The 23,689-nt window shown below is 37.0% G+C and overlaps 1 protein-coding gene and 1 non-coding gene across 4 annotated transcripts in view; one reads left to right on the top strand and one right to left on the bottom strand.

Annotated features, from left to right (window-relative positions):
* Window positions 1–23,689, top strand: part of SPATS2 (spermatogenesis associated serine rich 2) — a 147,500-nt gene that overhangs the window by 76,430 nt on the left and 47,381 nt on the right. The window lies entirely within an intron of this gene.
* LOC115305824 lies at window positions 6,688–6,794 on the bottom strand. Its single transcript, XR_003915015.1, has one exon. It is a non-coding gene; the product is annotated as a U6 spliceosomal RNA (small nuclear RNA).

Below are 23,689 nucleotides of genomic sequence, written 5' to 3'. Positions count from 1 at the left end.
TTTTAGCCATTCTAGTAGAAATCAGATCAGTGCTTCTCAGAGTATGGACTGATGTCTTTCTGTGCACTGGAGAAATATTTAGAAATGGAAAGTGTCTAGAAACTTACAGTAATTTGACAATCTGCAACATCTAAGCCCTTATCAAAACAGTTTTATTGAGGTATAATTTAAATACCATAAAACTGACCTTTTATAAATGTACAGTTTGATTATTCTTCAGTAAATTTATGCAGTTTTGCAGCCATCACTGCAATCCTGTTTTAAAACATTTTTGCTAACCCCGAAAAGTTCTTTATTACCTGTTTACAATCAGTTCTTGCTCCCAGCCCCAGCCAGACACCGATCTACTTTGTCTCTTGGGTTTTACTTTCTCTGTAGATTTCATTTAAACAAATTAATACAATAGAGTTTTGTGTCTGCCTTCTTTTACCTAATGTAGTGTTTTTGAGTTTCATCAGTTGTTGAATGTACCAGTAATTTGTTCCTTTTTACTATTACGTAGTATTAAAGTTATGAAAAGGAAAAACTTTTTCTTTTACACTCTGCTACTCATAACACTTTTGTAACCAGATGATGGATGTTTTCCCCACACTAACCAATTCTCTGATACCAGAGGATGTCCTACATTTCAATTTAGTCTGGTACTACCTACCGGGAGTTAGTGTCTGATCCCACAGACCTCAGTCCCACAAGACTCTCTTACTTCAGATGCCAATTGCAAGAAGGTCCCCCATGTTACTCACACTTTGGTCCCACCTGGGTTCAAATGAGCAGTTTCCATGACCCTCTCCTCAGGTTCAGTAGCTCATAGAACCCAGGAAACACTTATATTTACTGGTTTATTAGATGGTGGAGGATGTGATAAAAGATACAGATGAAAAGCCAGATGAAGAGCTATGTAGGGTAGGGTCTGGACAGGTCCTAAACACAGGAGCTTTTCTGTCCCCGTGAAGTTGGGGTGTGCCCCCCTTCCAACAACACATGGATGTGTTCCCCAACCCAGAAGCTCCATGAACCCCATACTTTAGGAACTTTAATGGAGGCTTTATCACCTGTGTATAATTGAGTATTAAATCTATTTCTAGCTCTTCTTCCCTCCCTAGAGGGAAGTGTATGAGGTTGAAAGTTCTAAGCTTCTAATTATTGTTTGATCATTCTGGTAACCAGTCCCTTACCAAAGCTATTCAGGAGCCCACCAAAGTTGCTTCTCTAGAATAAAAGATATTCCTGGGGTGCCTGGATGGCTCAGTCAGTTGAGTGTTTGACTCTTGGTTTTGGACTCAGGCCATGATCCTAGGGTTGTGGGATTGGGCCCTGCACTGGCCTCCAAGCCAAGTGTGGAGCCTGCTTGGGAATCTCTCCCTCTCCCTCTCCCTCCTTGAATGTGTGCTCTCCCACCCTAAAAATAAAAGCAATTACAAACATTAAAAATCCAGAACAATTCTCTTAAAAAAAAAAAAAAGATGCTCCTATCACACAGGGAATTCCAAGGGATTTAGGAGTTCTGTGTCAGGAGTTAAATAAAGTCAAAGACCAAATATTAGAACAAAAGATGGTCCTAGCATCTTTACTGCCTAGGAAATTACAAAGGTTTCAAGAGCTCTAGCCAAAAGCTGGGTATGAAGAATAAAATATGTATTTCTTATTGTATTACAATATCACAGGTTATATCACATTTTGTTTATCCATTCAGCAGTCAATTAGTCATTTGGATTATTTCCAGTTTTGGCTGTTATAAATAATATATTTGAACATTTTGCTCACAAGTCTTTGTATAGGCATATGTTTACATTTCTCATGGAGAAGTACCTATGAATGTAAATGTGTAATTTTCAAAGAAACTTCCCAAACTGTTTTCCAAAGTGGCTTGTACCATTTACAGTCTCACTAGAAATATATATGGATTTCAGGTGTTCCATATCATTGCCAACACTTGGTATGGTCAATCTTTTTTATTATAGCTATTTTACTAGATGTGTAACGGTATCTCATTATAGTTTTGATTTGGATTTCCTTAGTGATTAATGATGTTGACTATCATTCCATGTGATTATTAGCTGTTTGTGTTATCTTTCTGGTGAAATGTCTATCAAATTACTTACTTTTTTGTTAAGTTGTTAGTCTTATTATAAGAATTCTTTATATATTATAGATACAAGCTCTTTATCAGGTACATGATTTTTTAATATATTCTCCTAGCCTGTGGCCTTGTCTTTTTGTTTTCCTTAATGTTTATTCCTGAAAAAAGAGAGAGAGAGAGAAAATGTGGGAGGGAGCAGAGAGAGAGGGGGGACAGATGATCCAAAGTAGGCTCCATGCTGATAGCAAAGCCTGATGTAGGGCTTGAACTCAAGAACTGTGAGATCATGACCTTATCTAAAGTCAGACACTTAACCGGCTGAGCCACCCAGGAGCCCCAAGAGTAAAAGTTTTTAATTTTGATGAAGCCAAATGTATCCTTTTTTTGTGTGTGTATCTTTTTTTAAAAAAAGTATAATAGATAAGTTAGGATAAGTCCTCCAATTCCTCCTTCCCCCAAAAGAAAACTTTATTGGCCCTCCTGGTTCCTTTATATTTCCAAGTGAAATTTAGAATCAGCTTATCAATTCATACAAAAATTTCTGCTTGGAATAATAGGGATTGCATTCAATCGTTAGATCAATTTTGGAGAATTATCATCTTTAACAATATTAAATCTTCCATCCATGAACTTAATATATCTCTGATTTCCTTTAGATCTTATGCTCAGCAATGTTTTATAGATTTAAGTGCACACAGGTCTTGAAATTCCTTTTTTAAGTTTATTCCTAAGTAACTTATTTTTGATGCTCTTGTGAGTAGGACATAAAATCTTTGTTGATTTTAAACTCACTAGTTCAAGTAGTTTTTTTGTAAGTAACTTAGATTTTTAATATACAGGATCATGGTCCTTTATGAATAAAGCTGTTTTTCCTTCTCTCTCTTTTTTTTTTTTAAAGTTTTTCAATTTATTATTTGAGAGAAAGAGGGAGGAGGGGAAAACACAGCCAGGGGAGGGGCAGACAGAGAGGGAGAGAGAGAACCCAAAGCAGGTTCCACACTGTCAGTGCAGAGCCTAATGCAGGGCTCAGACTCACAAACTATGAGATCATGACCTGACCCAAAGTCGGACGCTCAACCAACTGAGCCACAAGATGCCCTTAGCTTTTTCCTTTTAAATGGATAGTTAAGGTAATGTCTTAACTCTGGATTCTTACTTTATTTCCTTGAGGGTATTTTAAAAAGAATTAGCTTGGGGGGCACCTTGGTGGCTCAGTGGGTTAGGCGTCTGACTTCAACTCAGGTCATGATGTCACGGTTCGTAGGTTCAATCTCTGCATCAGGCTCTGTGCTAACCCCTCAGAGCCTAGAGTCTGCTTCGAATTCTGTGTCTCCCTCTATCTCTGCCCTCCCCGGCTCACACTCTGCCTTTTTCTCTTTCAAAAATAAATAAACATTAAAAAATTTTTTTTTAAATAATGATTAGCTTGGATATAAAAAAAACTCAGGCATCTACCTCTGTGCCTGTACCATGTGTACAGTCACAAATGTATCTGTACATTTTTTTAATTCTAATTTTTATTTTTTATATTTGCTCTTTAGGGGTTGTCCCTGTGTCTGCAGTGTCTGTTGGTCAGCCAGTGATTTGGACTGAGGTTTTGCTAAACATCTCAAATGCATAAACTCTAATCCTCTGCTGACTGAAGCATATGGGTTGAGGAGGATGCTCAAAGTACAGGAAGTTCTTAAGTTTGTTTTCACTTTTACTTTCCACTGGCCTCCTAGGATTCCCTGTGCATGTGCATAGTTTCTCACTTAGCTAGGGATGTGTAAAGAACTAATCTTGCTTTTCTGTGGTTCTTTCCAAAATTCCCTGTTAAATTTCCTACTTATTTACCACTCACCCAACCAAGACTCCAGCTTCAGGCTAACAAAGGAACAAGTTTTTTGTTTTGTTTTGTTTTGTTTTGTTTTTTTGGATTCATTTCCAACTGAGCTCTGTACTTTAGCTGACAGAACTGTGGAATTTTGCCTTCCTCTCTAGTTAGCCTTCTTTGGCAATAAAACTGCAGATTTGTATGGTCAGCCCTACCCTTATGAAGCCGCTGTTCTCCACAAAGCTGGAGATAGGGGAATGGGAGCAGTCCTAGACAAGAAAGATAGACTTCATTGTTATTACTTAAGGCTCTAGCAGTTACTCAATTTGTTAGGTTTATTTGGTTGAATTCCAGAGCCCTGAAATGGTTGTGTTTGACAGTTTTGTTCAGTTTAATACTTGTGTTTTAAGGAGAGGACTTACCAATCTCTTCACAGGTTTATTATTATAAACTTCAAACTCAGTTTTATTGTTATTAAAGAATTGCTCCTCAAAAATTAGAAATTAAAAAATAAAAACAACAGCTAGTTCTTTATCCCTAATGGTTTGATAGCTCTGAATTAAACAGTGGCAACAGTGAGCAGGTCTTTGGACCTTAACTGGCCTACTGGTTGATGTGGCTTATTAGTTAATTAGGTAAAAAAATGCTTCCACCAAAAATTTCTTGTGGACCTTCCCCTTGGATTACTTGAACTGTCTGTTGGGCACCAAAACATTGAAAATCATGAAATAAATAAAAGAACTTTTGAGTAGAACCCGTTGCAAATATTTGAGAACCTGTTAGGTTTATAATATGAACTTATAGTGAGATAAATAAGCATAGTTTTTACCTTTACATCTAACTGATGTCTGAATCCAGCACTAGATAAAAGAAAGCCAACTCTAAGGTAATGCAAGATTGGGAATAGGTTTAGTTCTGAATCCTCCATATTACTTATGATCCTAATTTTCTCTCTAAATAGCCCTTAGAGACTGGAGAAGGATAAGATGGAACGATGATAAGTTGAGTGTATCTCACATCATCCTTGAAATTAAGAAAAAAATTTTTTTGAATCACTATCTCTGGAGATGGTACATTAGACTCTTTTAAACAGTCACATTTGGGGCACCTGGGTGGCTCAGTTGGTTAAGCATCCGGCTTTGGCTCAGGTCATGATCTCACGGTTTGTGAGTTCGAGCCCCGCATTGGACTCTGTGCTGACAGCTCAGAGCCTGGAGCCTGCTTCAGATTCAGTGTCTCCCTCCCCTGCTCACGCTGTCTCTCTCTGTCTCTCAAAAATAAATAAAAAACATTAAAAAATGTTTTTAAATAAACAGTCACATTTGCTAATATTTTTCTAGACCTAAAAACCATGTTTGCCTGTCAGTGTATAACTGTATATATCAAGTTACAATGATAAGAGCAGATTCACAAGTATTGTTGACTTCATTTTACACTTTAGTTCTCTCTCTTCCTCTTTTCCACTTGTAAAACTATTCAGCTACAAAACACCTTCACATTTGATAGTTACACCTCTGAGATGTTAAAATAGCTGACTTGAATGTCATAGTTGATCATGCATGAACAATTAGTTTCTCTATCCCAGTATTACACTATTGCTTAGTTGCTTCACTACTTTAAAAAATATTTTTTTAATGTTCATTTATTTGAGAGAGAGAGAGCGTGTGTGCATGCACACAGATGAGCAGGGGAGGAGCAGAGAGAGAAATGGAGACACAGACAGGCTCCAGGCTCTGAGCTGTCAGGACAGAGCCCAATGCAGGGCTCAGACCCACAAATCATGAGAACGTTATCTGAGCCAAAGTCAAAGGCTCAACTCACTGAGCCACTTTGGTGCCCCGCCTCACTTCTTTTTGTTTTATATAGAGCTGCCTAGATGTCTCTCTTCCTTTCCTCTGCTCTCCCCAACATTTTTTCATTTCACAAAACTGAAACTCTGTATCCATGAACCCTAACTCCCTACTCTTCTTATCCTTCTCGTGGAGACCAACATCCCACTTTCTGCTTTCTGTCTCTATGAATTATACTACTCTTTATAACTCATACAAGTGAAATCCTGAAGTATTTGTCTTTTTATGACTGGCTTATTTCACTAAGGATAATGTCAGAGTTAATCCATGTTGTAACATGTCAGAATTTCCTTCCTTTTTAAAGCTGAATAATATTCCATTATATGTATATATTACATTTTGTTTGCTTCTCTGTAGATGGGCACTTGGGTTGTTTCCATTTTTGGACTCTTATTAATAATGCTGCTGCTGCAAAAAAAATGCTGCTGCGAACTTGGGTGTTGAAATCTCTGATCTCACTTATTTTAGGTATATAGCCAGAAGGGAATTGCTGGATTTACTGTAATTCTGTTTAATTTTGTGAGGAACTACCATTTTGTTTTCTGTAGCAGATGTACCATTTTAACATTCCCATCAGTGGTACACAGGGTTCTGGTTTGTCTACATCTTCTCCAACACATGTTCTGTTCTGTTTGTTTGCTTTTTAAATAGCTACCCTAATAGATGTGAGGACTTCTTTTAGAGAGAAGATCTACAGGGGCACCTGGGTGGCTTAGTCAGTTAATTGACTAACTCTTGGTTTCAGCTCAGGGCATGATTTCGCAGTTTTGGATTTTAGCCCCACATGGGGTCTGCGCTGTCACAGTATGGAACCTGCTTGGGATTCTCTCCGTCTCTCTCTGTCCTCCTGTGCGCATTCTCACTTTCAAAATAAATAAACTTAGAAGAGGTACAAATTGCTTTTATTTATTTTTAAATTTTTATTATTTATTTTTAACTTTTTTTTTATGGACCAATTCATGCATTTGCATGTCATACTTGTGTGGGGGCCACATTAATCTTCTCTGTAACATTCCAATTTTAGTATATGTGCTGCCAGTGTGAGTACTACAAACTATAAAGTCCTAGAATTTTTATTTTTATTTTTTTTATTAATAAATGTTTCTTTTTGAGAGAAAGAGTGGGACACAGGGTTCTAAGCAGGCTCTGCGCTGACAGCAACTAGCCTGATCCAGGGCTTGAACTCCAGAACCATGAGATGAGGATCTGAGCTGAAATCCGACACTCAACAACTGAGCCACCCAGGTGCCCCTGAAGTCATAGAATTTTTAAATTTAAAGAAACCTTAATAACTATCAGAACTGACTTCTTTTTTCTTGGTGCTTCCCACTTCATCTGTTATACCTTATAAACATTCACTGTATGCCTGTCTTATATTAGACTCTGAGCCATTTGGGATAATAACTCATGGTGAATAATTCTTTTAATGTTGAATTTTATTTGCTAGTATCTTGTTGAGAATTTTTACATCCAGGTTCATCAGGGAATATTGGCCCATAATTCTCCTGTTTAGTGAGGTCTTTGTCTGGTTTTGGAATCAAGGTAATGCTGGCCTCATAGAATGAGTTTGGAAGTTTTCCTTCCATTTATTTTTTTATATATATATATATATATATATATATACACACACACATATATATATGTATATATATATACACATATATACATATATATATGTGTGTGTGTGTACATATATATGTGTATGTATGTATGTATTTTGGAACAGTTTGAGAAGAATAGGTATTAACTCTTCTTTAAATGTCTGGTAGAATTCCCTTGGGAAGCCATCCAGCCCAAGACTCTTGTTTGTTGGGAGACTTTTAATTATTGGTTCAATTTCTTTGCTAGTTTTAGGTTTGTTCAAATTTTTTCTTTCTTCTTGTTTCAGTTTTGGTAGTGTGTGTTTCTAGGAATTTGTCCATTTTTTAAATGTTTGTTTATTTTAGAGAGTGAGAGAGGGAGACACAATATCCTAAGCAGGCTCCAGGCTCCTCCCTATCAGTACAGAGCCCGACACAGGGCTGGAACTGTGAGATCATGACCTTAACTGAAGTCAGAGGCTCAACTGACTGAGCTACTCAGGTGCCACAAGTACTAGGTATTGTATGTAAGTGATGAATCACTGAATTCTACCCCTGAAACCAATATTGCACTGTATGTTAACTAAAATTTGAAATGAAGAAAAAAAGACAATATGGTATTACCAATAAGATGGAAAATATAGACAAATGGAGCAGAGAGCCCAGAAACAGAACTATTCATATATGAAGATTTTATTTATTTGAAAAGTATTACTGCAGAGCGTTGAGGAAAGGATGATCTCATTTCAGATAGATTTGAGACATTTAGAAATCCATATGGAAAAAATATAACTCTCTTCCGTACTTTATTTCAATTCTATAAATCAGTTCTAGGGTTTAGAGTATAGACCTGACTGAAAGGTAAAACAATAAAGCTTATAAGTATAATTTTGAAGAGTATCTTCAAGAGCTCTGAAAAGGAAGGACTGTTTCCTTTAAAAATTTTTTTCCTCAATAGCATTTTTTAAATGTTTTAATAGATTATGTGTTTTAGAGGAGGTTTACAGCAAGGTTGAGCAGAAGGTACAGATTTCCCCTACACCTCCCATCCCCACACATCCCCTCCCTCATTATCCATATCCTCCACTGTAGTGACACATTTGTTACAATTGGTAAGCCTCCATCGACACATCTTTGTCACCTAAAGAATGTAGTTTACGTTAGGATTCTCTCTTGGTGTAGTATATCCTTTGGATTTGGACAAATGTATAATGACATGTATCTACTATTATAGAATCATATAGAGTAGTCTTCACTGCTCGAAAAATCCTCTGTGCTCTGCTTTTTAATCTTTCATTCCACTTAACCCCTGACACCTACTGATCCTTTTACTGTCACTATAGTTTTGCCTTCTACAGAATGTCATACCTCTGAAATCATACTGGATGTAACCTTTTCACATTGACTTATTTCACTTAGTAATAATGCATTTAAGGTTGTTTCATGTCTTTTCATGACTTGCTAGCTAATTTCTTTTTGGCACAGAATAATATTCTCTTGTCTGAATCTATCATAGTTTATCCATTCACCTATTGAAGGACCTCTTGGAATTTTGGGCAATTTTGAATAGAGTTGCTATAAACATCCATATGCAGGTTTTTATGTGGGCAGAAGTTTTCACCTCCTTTGAGTAAATACCAAAAAGATTGATTGCTGGATCGCATGGTAAGTTTTTAAAGAAACTGCCGAACTCTTTTCCAAAGTGCCTTTACCATTTTGCATTTTTACCAGCAGTGAATGGGAGTTCCTGTTGCTCCAGATCCTTGCCAGAATTTGGTGTTGTCAGTGTTCTGGATTTAGGCCATTCTAAGAGATGTATAATGGCCTGTTATTTTAATCTGTATTTCCTTCATGTTCCTTCATGATCTGTGATGAGGAGCATTTTTGCCATCTGTATCTCTTCTTTGCTAAGAGTCTCTTAAGGTCTTAGGCTCATTTTGAAATTGCATTGTTTCTTATTGTTGAATTTTAAGAGTTCTGTGTGTATTTTGAGTAACAGTACTTTATCAGATGTCTCTTGCAAATATTTTCTTCTGGTCTGTGGCTTGTGTTTTCATTCTCTTGACAGTGTCCTCTGCAGAGCAGAAAGTCAAGTCTTCCTTTCACGAATTGTGTCTTTGCTGTTGCATCTAAAAAGTCCTTGTAAAATCCAAGGTTTTCTAGACTTTCTCCTATGTTATCTTCTAGGAGTTGTATGGAATTACAGTTTACACTTAGGTCTGTGATTCATTTGGTGTTAATTTTTGTGAAGAATGTAAAGTCTGTGTCTAGATGTACTTTATTTTATTTTATTTGCATGTGGATGTCTGGTTGTTCTAGCACCGTGTTGAGAAGGCTTTCTTAGGTCCATTGTATTGCCTTTGCTCCCTTGTCAAATATCAGTTGCCTTATATCTATATTGGTCTTTTTCTGACTTTCTATATTCTGTTCCATTGATTTTTTTTTGGTCTATTTTTTCCACCAATACTATACTGCTTTAATTACTGTAGCTTTATTTTTTAATGTTTATTTTTGAGAGAGAGGATGAGTGGGGGAGGGGAAGAAAGAAAGGGGGACAGAGGATCCCACACAAGCTCTGTACTGACAGCAGAGAGCTCGATGTGGGCCTCAAACTCATGAACCATGACCTGAGCCAAAGTCATACACTTAACCATCTGAGCCACCCATGCTCCCTGATTACTGTAGCTTTATAATGTGTTTTGAATTTATATACTGTCATTTCTTTAGCATTGTTCTCCTTATATTGTGTTGGCCATTCTCTATCTGTTGCCTCTCTGTATAAACTTTAGAATCACTTTGTTGATATCCACAAAATAAGTTGCTGCCATTTTGATTGGGATTGTATATAGTCTATAGACCAAGTTGGTAGGAACTGACATCTTATCAATGTCAAGTCTTCCTATTTACAAACATAGAATAGCTCTCCTTTTATTTAGTTCTTTCATTTTTTTTCAGAGTTTTATAGTTTTCCTCATATATGTCTTATGCATACTTTGTTAGTTTTATATGAAAGTATTTCACTTTGGGAGATGGTAATGTAAATGGTATTGTGTTTTTTATTTCAAATTCAAAAAACTTGTTTATTGCTTTCATATGGGAAAGTGATTGACTTTTGCATATTAACCTTGTATCCTGCAACCTTGCTATAATCACTTAAAAGTTCCAGGAGTTTTTAATAACATTTATTTTCTTTTAATTTGTCTTTGAAACTTTTAAGCTGAGAAAGTAAAGTAATACAGTGAACTCCCAAATACTCATGACTCAGGTCCAATAATTAACACATGGCCAATCTTTTTTGTCTATACTTCTACCCATCCTCAGTGGATTATTAAAAAAATTTGTTTAATGTTTATTTATTTTGGGAAGACAGAGTGCAAGCAGGGGAGGGGCAGAAAGAGGAAGACCCAGAATCTGAAGCAGGCTCCACGCTCCAAGCTCTCAGCACAGAGCCCAACGTGGGGCCCAAACCCATGAAGCATGAGATCATGACCTGGGCCAAAGTCAGATGCCCAACTGGCTGAGCCACCCAGGTGCCCCCTCAGTGGATTATTTTGAAGCAAGTTTCAAACATTATCTCAGGGAAGGAGTTTTTAAATGGACATAAAAAGCACTAATCATAACTGGCACAAGAACAGCCACATAAATCAATGAAACAGTAAATAGAGAACCCAGAAATGGACCCACAAATATATGGCCAACTAATCTTTGGCAGAGCAGGAAAGAATATCCAATGGGAAAAAAGACAGTTCTCTCAGCAAATGGTATTGGGAAAACTGGACAACAACATGCACAAGAATGAATCTGGACCACTTTCTTATGCCATACACAAAAATAAACTCAAAATGGATGAAAGACTTAAATGTAAGACAGGAAACCATCAAAATCCTACAAGAAAAAAGACACAACAACCTCTTTGACCTAGGCTGCAGTAACTTCTTACTAGACATGTCTCCAGAGACCAGGGAAACAAAAACAAAAATGAAGTATTGGGACCTTACCAAGATAAAAACCTTCTGCACAGCAAAGGGAACAGTCTACCAAACTAAAAGGCAAATGATGGAATGGGAGAAGATATTTGCAAATGACATAGCAGATAAAGAGTTAATATACAAAATCTGTAACACCCAGAAAACACGTAATTCAGTGAAGTAATGAGCAAAAAACATGAACAAACACTTTTCCAAAGAAGACATCCAGATGGCTAACGTACATGAAAAACTGTCCAACATCACTCATCATCAGGGAAATACAAATCAAAACCACAGTGAATGAGATGCCACCTCACTTGTCAGAGTGGCTAAAATAAACAATTCAGGAAACAACAGATGTTGATGACGAGGATGCCGAGAAAGGGGAACCTTTTTGCACTGTTGGGTAGGAATGCAAACTGGTGCAGCCACTCTGGAAAACAGTATGGAGGTTCCTCAGAAAATTAAAAATAGAGCTACCCTGTGACCCAGCAGTTGCACCACTAGATATTATCCAAAGGATACAAAAATACAGATTTGAAGGGGCACATGCATCCCAGTGTTTATAATACTTTCAACAAATAGCCAAAGTATGGAAAGAGCCCAGATGTCCATCAACTGATGAATGGATAAAGATGTGGGGGGGGGGGTGTGTGTATACACACACAATGGAATATTACTCAGAAATCAAAGAGAATGAAATCTTGCCATTTGAAACAATGTGGATGGAGCTAGAGTGTACTATGCTAAGTGAAATAAATCAGTATGAGAAAGATTAACATGATTTCAGTCATATGTGGAATTTAAGAAACAAAACAGATGAGGGCGCCTAGGTAGCTCAGTCAGTTAAGCATCTGACTTTGGCTCAGGTGATGATCTCATCATTCATGAGTTCAAGCCCCACATCAGGCTCTATGGGACAGCCTAGAACCTGCTTCAGATTCTGTGTCTCCCTTTCACTTTGCCTTTCCCCCTCTTGCATTCTGTGTGTGTCCCCCCCTCTCAAAAATAAATAAACATTTAAAAAAAGAAAACAAATAGGGGAAGGGAAGGAAAAATAAGATTTAAGAGAGAGGGAGGCAAACCATAAGAGACTTAAAAAATTTTTTTTTAATTGATTTTTGAGAAACAGAGAGCGCGATCAGGGGAGGGTCAGAGAGAGAGGGAGACACAGAATCTGAAGCAGGCTCCAGGCTTTGAGCTAGCTGTCAGCACAGAGCCTGACACGGGGCTCGAACCCACGAACTGTGAGATCATGACCTGAGCTGAAGCCAGACGTTTAGCTGACTGAGCCACCCAGGCACCCCAAGAGACTCTTAAATACAGAGAACAAACTGAGGTTTGCTGGAAGGGTGTTGGGTGGAGGGATGGACTAAATGGGCACTAGGGAGGGCACTGGTTTGAATGAACACTGGGTGTTATATATAAGTGATGAGTCACTGAATTCTCCTGAAATAAAAAAAAATAAAGTGAAACAATCATAAAGGAAAAGAATTAATGTCAATGCATTATTACATTAAAATTAAGAATTTCTATTCATTGAAAGGGGCATTTAGGAGAGCTAACAGGCAAGTCACAGAATGGGAGAAGAAACTTGTATCATGTTTAAATAATTTTTAAAAATAATAATTTTAAAAATAATAAAAATTATTTAAACATGATACAAAGAAACAGACAATTCTTCCCCCAAATAGGAGCATGAGTAGGCATTGTCAGGGAAGAGGCTAGCAACGTGGCTAATAACACATGTGAAGGCACTCATTCTCTTTAGAAATAGGTGAGGGGCACCTGGGTGGTTCTGTTAGTTAAGCATCAGACTCGGCTCATGTCATAATCTCATGGTTTGTGGGCTTGAGCACTGATAGCACAGAGCCTGCCTTAGATTTTCCTGTCCCCTCTCTTCCCCTCCTCTGCTATCACTATCTCCCTCCCTTCCTCTCTCTCTGTTTCTCTCTCTCCTCTCAAAAATAAACATTAAAAATTAAAAAAAAAAAGATGGGGTGCCTGGTTGGCTGTCAGTTAAACATCTGACTTCAGCTCAGGCCATGATCTCTCAGTTCGTGAGTTCAAGCCCCATGTCGGGCTTTGTGCTGTCAGCACAGAGCCCGGCTAGGATTCTGTGTCTCCCACCTTCTCTGCCCCTCCCTCACTCTTGCTTTGTCTCTCTTTCAGAAATAAATAAACATTAAAAAATTAAAGTAAAATAAAAAGAAATACGTGAAATGAAAATTGAAACAATGAGATACTACTTCTCTTTGTACTGGAATGGCTAAAATTAAAAAAGATTAACAATACCAAGAATGTTGAGTATATGGAGTAAGACTTTCAAAAACTACTAGTGGAAGTTTAAATCAGTATAGCTACTTCGAGAAGCTGTTTAACGTATGTACTCGTATCGAAGATATGCATAACTTAAGACTAGGTCTGTTTTTGAGTATTCAACAGAAGTGCATTCCCAAGCCACCAAGAGCCTTATACAAGAATATTCAAAGCAGCATTGTTTGTATTGGCCAAAAGCTAGCAGCAAGCCAATGGTCTATCATTTGTCTAGCGAACAGCCCAACTGTTCACCATTTACCCATCAGTTGTTCAGCAAAATAGATAAATAAACAATGGCATAATCATACAATGAAATATTCAAGGAAAATGACCAAACTATATTTGTTTGCAAAAACATGCATGAATCTTACAAACACAGTGTTGAGCAAAACAACCTGTGGCACCAAAAATAAAATACAGAATTTTTCATTTTATAGATAAAACTATATAATAATATTTAGGTATGTCTTCTTCAGTGGTATCAGCTATGAAGAAAAGTTTGGAGAATCATGCCTTTGGTGAATGGTGAGAGATATTAATGGAGGGATACTGGCACTTTTATTTCTCTAACCTGGGTAGTAGTATTGAGTGTTTGTGATAAATTGTCAAGCTGTGATACTTTATGTGTCTATGCACTGTAAATCTGTTATATTTCACAATAAAAAAAAATTTTTAAGATGTTTTATTAGGACAGAATGGACCTAAACAAGTATGTTACTTAGGTAATGTGTGTCTTACTTTCACAAGTATAACACTTAAAAGCTAATGTATACCTTGTTGTAATTATAACAATTACATGGATGTAGAAATATTTATAATCAAAGTAAATAATTGATTAAAAATTTTTCAGGTTTAAGAAAGAAGAAACATTTAATTCTTATTTGCATGAAAGTTAATGAGTAAAGAGTGACAGTTTGCAGTGCTATGGTTTTATGAGAAAGGATGTCGTTTTTTTTGGAGACAGAGCATAGAATTAGGATTACTTGTTCATTTCTGTACCTTAAGCACAGGAAATGGGATGGGTTGGAAAGGGAAGATAATACTGTTTTACAGTGCTAAAAGGATCATCCAAAGCAGTCTCTTACAGTGACAAAAGACTATCTCTCAGATCTAAACTAAAATTAGAGGGGCACCTGGGTGGCTCAGTTGGTTAAACATCTGACTTTGGCTCAAGTCATGATCTCATGGTTTGTGGGTTCAAGCCCCGCGTCGGGCTCTGTGCTGACAGCTCAGAGCCTGGAGACTGCTTCAGATTCTGTGTCTCCCTCTCTCTGCCCTTCCCCTGCTTGTGCTATGTCTGTCTGTGTGTGTGTCTCTCTCTCTCTCTCTCTCTCATAAACATAAATTAAAAAAAAATTTTTTTAGACTGAAATTAGGGGTGCCTGATGGGCTCAGTTGGTTAACTGGCCCTTGATTTCAGCTCATGTCATGATCTCACAGTTTGTGACATTGAGCCCTGCATTGGGCTCTGCCTGACAGCATGGAGCCTGCTTGGGATTCTCTCTTTCCCTCTCTGCTCCTCCCCAACTTGCGCTTGTGTGCACGCCCTCAAAATAAATAAAAAATAAGTTTTAAACCGAAATTATTTCTACTACATATGAAATGAAACACACAGCTTAAAAAAATTATTTCCTTCTCATTCTCCTTCAGATTCTCAGCAATTCTACCAGCTAGTCTGTTGAGCTTAGTAATCGAAGATTTCTTTGATTTTTAAATATCATAGTTCTTAAATGTTTTAATTTAATTGACTTACTGGAATTGAGTTTCTTTCCTGAGATAGCTGGTAGAATGCTTGAGAATCTGAAGGACAGTAAGGAGTAGGAACTAATTTTTTTAAAAAATAGTGCATTCAGGGGCCTCCAGATGGCTCAGCCAGTTAAGCATCCAAGTCTTGATTTCAGCTCAGGTCACGATCTTGAGGTTGGTGGGACCAGGCTGTCGGTTGGACTTTGCTCTGACAGTGTGGAGCCTGCTTGGTATTCTCTCTCTTTTAAATAAACATTTAAAAAAGAATAAAGAGTGTACCAGGTGTCTGAGTTAAGTGTCTGAATCTTGATTTCAGGTCAGGTCATGATCTCACGGTTTGTGAGTTTGATCCCCACATCCAGCTCTCTGCTGACAGTGCAAAGCCTGCCTGGGATTCTCTCTCTGCCCCTCCCCTGCCAAAAATAAACTTAAAAAAAATAATGCATTCAGTTCACCCAATCCACTTTTAAGCCCAGAACTATGACATCTAGAAATTAACAATCTCACTAAATAGAGAAATTTTACTGAAATCTATAAATGAGGGGTTGACTTGTAAGAGAGACTGAAATAGGCTCTAATTAGCTGACACTGTTTTTCTTCATATGTTTAAGTGAACAACTCACACAGAGGTATTTTATAAGACTTGATTCATTTACAGACTGATTTTTCTGGTTTTTAGATTACCCAAATGCCTTGATTTCTCTTTTTTCCCCTGTTTTTACTGGCTGTCCATCTTTTAGTCTCATTACAATTTATTTTTCCCTGTCCCCAAAGGCAAGGAGAGATTACTCAAAAGAAACATAAAACTCATATGAGTTTTTCTCACTACCAGAAGTAAAGATTTAACTAAATATTTAATTGTTATTCTATTTAGTGCCCCATTCCATTGAAAAGCTTGAAAGTTTGCTGTAAGATGTCATAATAGTCATCATGTGGCTTCATAATTTTCTAAGCAACTGTTTGAATTCATGTAAACCTTGGAACTACATACAAGATTTTGTGAATAAGACATTAGGTCAGAGATTACCTAGGATCAGCAAAGAGTATGCAGTTGATCTTAGTAATTGAAAATCTGTGTCTTTTATTTTATTTATTTTTTATTTTAGAGAAAGTGAGTGGAGGAGGGGGGCAGAAGGAGAGAAGGAAAATCCCAAGCAGGCCCCACACTCAGCCCAATGTGGGGCTTGATCCCACAAACCTGGGATCATGACCAGAGCTGAAATCAAGAGTCAGGTGCTTAATCAACTGAGCCACTTAGAAGCCTCTTTGCCTTCTTTTAAAAAAAAAAAAAATCACAGTTCTCTTTATTTTATGAAATGGAGGATTTTTTTCCTGGAAAAGCTGGTAGAATTCCTAAGAATCTGTAGGGCAGTAATAAGTAGGAAAGAATTTTTTTTTAAACTATGTATTTCATTTCATATGTGGGAGAACTAATTCCAAACTAATGAAAGATGACATTGAGACAGAAGAGGTGGGGCATTAAAATAAGTATCATTGCCTCCTGGCTATTGTCTAGGATAGATTACTAAGAAGATTTGGAAAGGTGGACTGAATTTCCTAACCAATCACCATTTGTAGAGGAATCAACAGAATTATTATTTGAACCAGTAAACCTTTTAAATGAACCCCTCAAGAATTTTTGTAACTTAAAATTAGAAGTTTATTCTGGGGGCTCCGGGGTAGCTTATTCAGTTAAGCATCTGATTCTTGACTTTGGCTCAGGTCATGATCTCATGGTTGCGTGAGTTCGAGCCCTGTTTTGGGCTTTGCCCTGACAGCAGGGAGCCTGCTTGGTATATTCTCATTCTCTCTCTCTCTCTCTCTCTCTCTCCCTCTCCCTCTCCCTCTCCCTCTCTCCCTCCCTCCCTCCCCCTTTCTGCCTGCCCCTCCCCCTTTCTGTCTTCCCCTTCCTCTGGCAAGCGTTGTGTGTGTGCGTGCACTCTCTTTCTGTCTCTCCCTGTCTCTCAAAAAAAACCCAAACAAACAATTTGCACTTGATGAAAACCTAGGAAAATCTAGTGGTATGAGTAAGGTAGGATTTAATTGCTCATTTGTGTCTTTAATAAAAACCCTGATTTTCTAGCAAGGTCTACCTGGAAAAATCAAAACTCATTCTAGAAGTTTGGAAATTTCCCAGTGTAATTTCTTTGTCTTGTAAGAAGAAGCACAACATCCTTCAGAATGTAGTTGAAGAAGCACTCAAAGGAACAGAGTACAAAGATTTACAGTTAAGACTGTATGATAAATGTAGGAGAAATAGCAGGGAAATATAAGGCTGTTTTCTTCCATTGAAGACCCACTTAGCAGATTGGTTGTTGAAGTGTGGATTTTCCCGAACCTGTAAACCATAGCATTGTCGTCTGAGATGCCTGGGAAGGCCAGTTGATGACACTGTAAATCTGTGTCCTTGCAATCTCATGGGAAGATTTTTGTATTTGGCCACTGGCAACCAAGATGGAATTTTCTTAAATAACTTTTAAAGAACTAAATATAAAAAAGTGTTAGCATTCCAGAAGACTATAACAGTACTCCATAGTAGAATTACTTAAAGCAGACTAGATATCTTTTAAAAAATCGCATTTTGATATAGTTGTTTTTCTAAATTTTGCAGTTAGGATTTGCTTCCCTTCCAAGTTTGATTTTTCATTACTTACACATTCTCTTTATCTTTTATATATACCTTTTTTCTTACCCAAACAGTCATAATTCTTCCAAGCTTAGGTGGTAAATTGGCAGAATAGAAAATTTACCTCAGAAATTGAAGTTGATGGCCTCTTCAGTTTTGAGGTTGCGAATACACCATAGGCTTTAGCTAGTCATGTCTGCGAAAGTGACTTTCTTTTCTTTGCAGTCACATTTATATAACTCCTGTCCCCATATTTGTCATTAGTGCACAAGGAAGAAACTGAATTCTATTTGCCATTTTATTGGTGACTTATATGTGCAGTATTCTCAATTGGCATGAGAAAAAACAATTTTCAAGACACTGGTTTTCTTTTAGGTGATTGAGTATAGGTTGTGTTCAGGCTAAAAGAGAACTTTAGGTTATTTAATTGTTCGTGAGATATACTTCTGGAAGAATTGGCACTTAAATTCTTGAGTCTAATTCTTTTTTAAATTTTTAACTGATTTTTTAATTTCAGAGAGTGTGTGTGCACACATGCGAGTAGGGGAAGGGACTAAAAAGGAGGGAGGGGGAGAGAACGAGAGACAGAGAGAGAGAGAGTGAGCGAGCGTGAGAAATGAGAGAATGAATCCCAAGCAGGCTCCATGCCCAGTATGGAGCCTGATTCATGGCTTGATCCCATGACCCTGGGATCATACATGACCTGAGCCGGAATCAAGAGTCAGTCACTCAACCAACTGAGCCACCCAGGCAACCCTACCTTTTAATTTTTAAGAAGAATCTGATCTAGTTTGAGAAAATATGACAAGTGATATCACCCTTATTAGGTTATCTGTACATCTAAGCTTCCTTCCTGTGGGCTTACCTGCATTTAATTGGAAGATCTCAACCTCTATGGCCTCTCTTTGACCATGGTGAAGTATGAATAATTTTGTTATCCAACTTGTTTTATGCATGTGTAAGGAATATCAGTGAGTAATAACAAGAACCTGAGATCCTTAGAAGAAAGATGATAGACCAAGGTACTGGTAAAATAATGGCAACTTGAGAACTAGTGTGTGGTGAGTTACAGCACTAATGTTGCATAGCTTTAAGCTTGGAGTCTGTCCTCGATTCTGCTCTAGGTTTCTCATTGTATGATTTCGGGTGAAAAATGGTACCATGACTGATTTTATTATCAATGTAAAAGTATTCTGGGAGGGATTATAATTCCCTCCTAGATATTTCTCTTCACTTGTCAGAAGGGATAAAAGAGTAATTTACCATCATCTATGTTAATGGAAAAACATAAACTAAAATCATAAGTTTTTAGTTGTTGAATTCAAAGATACAAATTCAGTAGCTCCTATAAGAATCCTTAGACTTATTCCATACCTGGGTTTGAGCCCCTCCTATGGTTCTCTCTACTGTAAGCAATCTGAAATTTGGGGGACAGTTTTCTTCTCTGAAGCAGACAATCTGTTCATAATGATTGAATTTAACTTCAGTACTTTCAGAAAGCCTTATTGTGTGTTCATAATATTAACTCTGCTAAACCTTTTTTAGATCCTAAGCGGTAGAGCATTTAATAATCTCTACCACATAATAGTGTTATTATGGCGGGCCAGTATATGTATTTAGTACTGTTCAATTTAATAAACTAATATAGAGTTGCTCTTATATTGAGATAGCTATTTATTTTTTACTGGTCTCTTGCACTAGACTGTAATACCTAAGAGAGCAGGAACCATAGATGTCTTATTCACCATTGTATCCTTAGTGGCTAACTTGATTCATGGTAGGTGTTTACCAAATATTTATTTCAGGAATTAATTTGGAATCTCAGTTAGGGATCCTTACATTTTAAAATTTACACTAGAAAAAAATGCTATTTTCTTAACATCTTTTATGATCGGAAATTTCTTTTAATTTATTTCTGGGCCACCTGGGTGGCTCAGTCAGTTAAGCATCAGACTCTTGATTTCAGCTCAGGTCATGATCTCAGGGTTTTAGGGTTCAAGCCTTGCATCTGGCCAGATCTGTGCTGACATTGTAGAGCTTGCTTGGGATTCTCTTCTACCTCCTCTCTCTGCCCCTCCCACATCCTCTCTTTCTCTCTCAAAATAAATAAACTTAAAACTGTAAAAAAAAAAAAAGATTTATTTATGGTAAAATTTATATAAAATTTACTGTTTTAACCATTTCTAAGTGTACAGTTCAGTGGCTTTAAGTACATTCACATTCTGTGTAACCATCACCACTGTTTATCTCTACAACTTTTTCATCTTTCCAAACTGAAACTCTGTACCTATTAAACAGTCACTTACTGTTTCCTCTTTCCCCTTAGCTCCTAGCAACCATGACCTTTCTTTATTAATTTGATTATTCATATAGTATTTGTAATTTTGTGACTGGCATAATTTTACTTAGCATAATGTTTTCAAAGTTCATCCATATTGGAGTGTATGTCAGAATTTCCTTCCTTTTTAATGCTGAATAATAGTGCATTGTGTGTGTGTGTACACACTTGACATTTTCTTTATTCATCATCGATGTGGATACTTAAGAGATATTTCTATATGTTGGCTATTATGAATAATGCTGCTATGAACATGGGTGTATAAATATTTGCTCAGGTTGCTGCTTTCAGTTCTTTTGTGTATATAGTCAGAAGTGGAATTGCTTAGTCTTATGATAATTCTATGTTTAATTATTTAAGGAACCACCATATAGCTTTTTACAGCAGCTCTGCCATTTGATGTCCCCACGAGCAATGTATGAGGATTCCAATTTCTCCATCTGCTTGTTGTCACTTGTCTTCCTTTCTTCCTTCCTTCCTTCCTTCCTTCCTTCCTTCCCTCCTTCCTTCCTTCCTTTTATTGGTGATCATTCTGATAGGTATGAATATAATCAGACCTTTTAACCAAATGAATTATAAAATATTCAATATAATATGGTCTTCAGGTTAAATTATAAATTAACAGAATTGTGTTTCAAAGTTTAAGGTACATATTCAACTCCAAAGAAGACTTATAGATGGTCAACAGATACATAAAAAGGAGTTCAACATCACTGATCATCAAGGAAATGCAATTCAAAACCACAAATGAGATACCACCTCACACCTGTTAGAATGGCTATTATCAAAAAGATGGGAAATAACAAGCATTGGCAAGGATGTGGAGAGAAGGAAACCCTTGCACACTATTGGTATAAATGTAAATGGTATAGTGACTATGGAAAACAGTATGGAAGTTCCTCAAGAAATTAAAAATAGAACTACCATGTGATCCAGCAATTCCACTTTGGTATTTATCCAACAACAACAAAAAAAACACTAACTTGAAAAGATACATGTACCCACATGTTTATTGCAATATTATTTACAATAGCTAAGATATTAAAACAACCGTTAAGTGTCCATGGATGAATGGATAAAGAAAATGTGTGTGTACACAAACACACACACACACACACACACACACACACACACACACAGAAATATTACTCAGCATTAAAACAAAGGAAGGCGTCTGGGTGGCTCAGTCGGTTAAGCATCCATCTTCAGCTCAGGTCATGATCTCAGGGTTCATGAGTTTGAGCCCCACATAGAGTCCCATATCAGACTCTGTGAGGGCAGTGCAAAGCCTGCTTGGGATTCTCTCTGCTCCTCCCCCACTCATGCTTTCTCTCTCTCTCTCTCTCAAAATGAAATCCACTTAAAAAAAAAAAAAAGGGAAATTCATCATTTAGCCATAAAGAGAAGGGAATCTTACCATTTATGACATATATGAATAGACCTTGAGGGCATTATGCCAAATGAATAAGTCAGAGAAAGACAAATATCATATGATCTCACTTATATGTGATATCTTAAAAAACAAAACAAAAAACAAGCTTGTAGATAAAGAGAACAGATTGATGGTTACAGGGGGTGGGGTACAGACTTCCAATTATAAAAAAAAAAGTAAATCCTGAGGGTATAATATGCAGCATGGTGGCTCTAGTTAATAATCTGTATTGCATATTTGTAAGTTGCTATGAGAGTTGATCTTAAGTGTTCTTGTCAAAAAAAAGAATTTTGTAGCGCTGTATGGTGACAGATGTTAACTAGACTTATTGTGGTGGTCATTTCACAATATATATAAATAGTGAACCATTACAATGTACACCTGAAGCTAATATAGTGTTTTATATATCTGTCAATTATACCTCAATTAAAAACTTGTTCAAGTTTGGTGTGACACATGGTGTAATCAGACTCATCTATTTCTCTGTAATCCTCAGTGCTTTAAACGACTTTTGCCCGATTTTTGAAGCCAGGAAAAACAATAATAGCAAAGCCTGCAACATTTACAAATATATCAGTGACACTGTAAATAACATACTTTATCCAAAATGTTCCTAAATGTATGCTATTTGAAATAATTCCAAGAAACTTCTGAGGTGGTTCTTCTTCTTTTTTTTTTTTTTTTTACTAGTAGTAAGGTTTATTTATTTATTTATTTATTTTTAGGTCAAAAACATCCTTGATTTTAATTTTTATAAATTATGATGATGGTTGTATTTTATTTTTTTTAAGTAGTTTATTGTCAATTTAGTTTCCATGCAACACCCAGTGCTCTTCCCTACAAGTGCCCTTCTACATCACCACCACCTCTTTTCCCCCCACCCCCTCTAACCCTCAGTTTTTCAGTATTCAATAGTCTCTCAAGTTTTGTGTCCCTCTCTTAAAGAAAACGCAGTTAAATCTACTCTTACATAAGACTCATAAAGGATATGAGGAAATCATGAGACTAAACTTCCTTATAATTTATTTTATTTTTTTTTAATGTTTTTTAAATTTATTTTTGAGAGACAGGGAGAGTGCGAGCAGAGAAGGGTCAGAGAGAGAGAGGGAGATACAGATTCCCAAGCAGGTTCCAGGCTCTGAGCTAGCTGTCAGCACAGAGCCCGATGAGGGGCTGGAACCCAAGAAACCATGAGATCATGATCTGAGCTAAAGGTGGAAACTAAAAATGACTTTATAATGCTGAGGGGCACTTAAGTTCCAGATCATTGAAGCAAGGTTTTGAGTGTACTTGAGTTGTTGGGTTAAGTTAAAAGAGGCAACATAAGCTGATGAGTAGGCAAGTTAAGATGTTAAATTATCGCTTTTTTGTTTTGCTGAACTTATGATTTAGAATATAAATATGAACTTGGCATTTGTACCCTGGGAGGCTGACCTGTATGGTGGAGTACTTCAATGGCTCTCTTGCCCTTGGGCTTCTCTTTGGGTTTGGCCATTAGGCAACACAGGCGGGAGCTCAGAGGCAAGGAGATGAGTGAGGTAGTTATATTTATTTCCCAATCTTTCCCCGAGTGCGGTCACTATGGGCTTACTTTGTCTTTTGACCAGAGGTCGTGGCTACAGTCCTCTGGCCCTCTCCATACCAGATGAAACAAAGATGAAAGAGTCAAAAACAGTCCCTTTATTAAACTCTCCTTAGATTCCCCACTTTGAGTGTGCCATTTGTTTCCTACTGGGATCCTGGCTGCTTTATGTATTTTTAATCATTATCCTAACTGGTATGTATGACAGATAAATTGTAATAATACTTATGCTAATTGCGGGGGCAATAGCTGAAGGTGTTCACAGAACTAATCTTAATTTTCCTTGTACTTTGTCTCATCTAATGTGTTGTTACAGGGAAAAAATGAGGGCTCCTGGGTGGCTCAGTCGGTT

The sequence above is a fragment of the Suricata suricatta genome, chromosome 10, assembly GCF_006229205.1.
Source record: "Suricata suricatta isolate VVHF042 chromosome 10, meerkat_22Aug2017_6uvM2_HiC, whole genome shotgun sequence".
NCBI classification, from domain to species: Eukaryota; Metazoa; Chordata; class Mammalia; order Carnivora; family Herpestidae; genus Suricata; species Suricata suricatta.
Note: the sequence above shows the minus strand (reverse complement) of the source record. Positions and strands in the feature narration are given on the sequence as shown.